We start from the raw sequence: 2795 nt of genomic DNA, 5'->3' as shown, positions 1-2795 counted from the left end.
TTCTCGAGGAATATGATGAAAGTCAACTTCTGTAAAGAACGTTGAAATCCTCCTCGCATAATCTCTATACGGAATGAGACTTGGCTGATTCGTCTCCCATTCACCCTTGATCTGATTGATAACTAGGGCCGAATCACATATACATCAAGATGCCTGATCCTCAGATCAATGCATTCTTCCAACCCCATAATACAGGCCTCGTACTCAGCCATATTATTCGTGCATTTGAAAGTTAGCCTTGCTGTAAACGGAATATGTGTGCCCTGAGGAGTAATGATTACTGCCCCAATTCCATTTCCATACATATTTACAGCGCCATCAAACACCATCGTCCATCTGGAACCAGGTTCCGGACCTTCATCAAGTGTTGTCTCATCACAATCTTTCATTTTCAAATACAGAATCTCCTCATCTGGGAAGTCGTACTGAACAGACTGATGATCTTCAATCGGCTGATGTGCTAAATGGTCAGCCAAGATACTACCTTTGATAGCTTTCTGAGCTCGATACTCGATATCATACTCAGACAACAACATTTGCCAACGGGCAATCCTCCCAGTTAAAGCAGGCTTCTCGAAGATATACTTGATTGGATCCATTCTGGATATCAACCAAGTTGTATGATTTATCAAGTACTGGCGTAAACGCTTAGCAGCCCAAGCCAAAGCACAACACGTCTTCTCAAGCATTGAGTATCGAGACTCAGAATCAGTGAACTTCTTACTCAGGTAGTAGATAGCAGACTCTTTCTTTCCCGATTCGTCTTGCTGACCGAGTACACAACCCATTGAGTCCTCAAGAACAGTCAAATACATGATCAGAGGTCTTCCTTCTACAGGCGGAGACAAGATTGGAGGTTCAGACAGATACTCTTTGATACTGTCGAAATATTTCTGGAAATCCTCGGTCCAATCATGAGACTGATCTTTCTGAAGGAGCTTGAATATCAGCGCACATGTGGCAGTCATGTGGGATATAAATCTGGAAATATAGTTCAAGCGGCCAAGAAAACCTCGGACTTGCTTTTCAGTTTTGGGTGCAGGCATTTCTTGTATTGCTTTGACCTTTGCATGATCAACCTCAATACCTCTCTCGCTGACAACGAAACCCAATAACTTGCCGGAACGGACTCCAAATGTACATTTGTTCGGATTCAGACGAAGCCTGAACTTCCTCAAACGCTAAAAAAGCTTCAACAAATGCTCAACATGTTCAATTTCTGTTCGGGACTTAGCAATCATATCATCAACATAGACCTCTATCTCCTTGTGCATCATATCATGAAACAAGGTAGTCATAGCTCGTTGATACGTGGCTCCGGCGTTCTTCAAACCGAAGGGCATCACTCGATAACAGAATGTTCCTCAAGGTGCGATGAATGTTATCTTCTCCATATCCTCGGGTGCCATTTTGATTTGATTATATCCGGAAAATCCGTCCATAAAGGAAAAGACTTTGAATTTAGCTGTATTGTCTACCAACATATCAATGTGTGGTAGAGGGAAATCATCTTTTGGACTAGCCTTATTCAAATCTCTGTAATCAACACACATACAGACTTTTCCGTGTTTCTTGGGCACATGCACAATGTTGGCCACCCATAGAGGATATGTAGAAGTCACCAGAAACCCCGCATCTATTTGCTTCTAAACTTCCTCTTTGATCTTCACTGCCATATCTGGATGAGTTCTTCTGAGCTTCTGCTTCACAGGCACGCACTCAGGCTTCAAAGGCAGGAAATGTTGCACAATATCTGTATCTAGACCCGGCATGTCTTCATATGACCAAGCAAAGATATCGGAATATTCTCGTAGCAAACTGATCAACCCCTTCTTGACAGACTCTTCAAGGAATGCCCCAATCTTCACCATCCGAACACAATCTTCAGACCCCAAGCTGACTGTTTCCAGATTCTCAAGGTGCGGCTGAATGATCTTCTCTTCCTGCTCAAGGAGACGGGTAATCTCATCAGGAATCTCTTCAACATCATCTTCCTCTGCCTCGAATACAGGGAATTCAAAATTGGGAGATGGCGTTGGATCATTATGTTCAATGGGTTTAAGAATCAACCTGCATAATGATTTTGGATAATAAAAACTTCTAGAATTTAAACAAGCAAATCATTATGCAGATGAAAAGATTGCTTTTATTCTTGTTTTTAGGGTTTTTTGTGATCACCGATTTCATGCAAAAGCAAAAAGTGAAAACAAAATGGAAAAACCAACATTTAACATGCATTTATTGAATGAAATATCATTGTATAAATGTTGCCAAAAATATCATCACTTCTCCTTTTGGCATGGGAGTGTAGCGGTGAATTCGTCGCTATATGATCTATTGATTAAATCATAAGCAAAGTATACAATGAATTTGAGTCGCCACCGCACTTTTATTTATCCTAAGGACTGGTTAAAAAGCGAACAAAAACCTAAGAAGTTTTACACGTAGAAAACCAATAAAAAGATCAGAGAGTCTGGATAAGGGGTAAATTACGCAATGGGAAGGTGTTAGGCACCCATCACGTCCTAGGTACTCCTAGGGAGCCCTTTTCACACTTGTTGTATAAAAAAATATTTAATTGTTTATGACATATTGTGCAAACACGAATGGGATGATGAGAAAAGAATGTACAAGTTAATTGTTTTTGTGTTCGAACGGATGAACCCGTTGCCTACGTACCTTCCATCAAAGGTAAGGATCAAAACGCCGTAGTTCGGCTAAAAAATTTCCAAACATTTGTGAGTTCATTTTAAAACAATAGCACTAAGGCTTTACGTTATCCACGGGAGAAAACT

This window comes from Lathyrus oleraceus, chromosome 5 (assembly GCF_024323335.1).
Source record: "Lathyrus oleraceus cultivar Zhongwan6 chromosome 5, CAAS_Psat_ZW6_1.0, whole genome shotgun sequence".
Lineage (NCBI taxonomy): Eukaryota > Viridiplantae > Streptophyta > Magnoliopsida > Fabales > Fabaceae > Lathyrus > Lathyrus oleraceus.
This window is presented reverse-complemented; position numbering follows the sequence as displayed.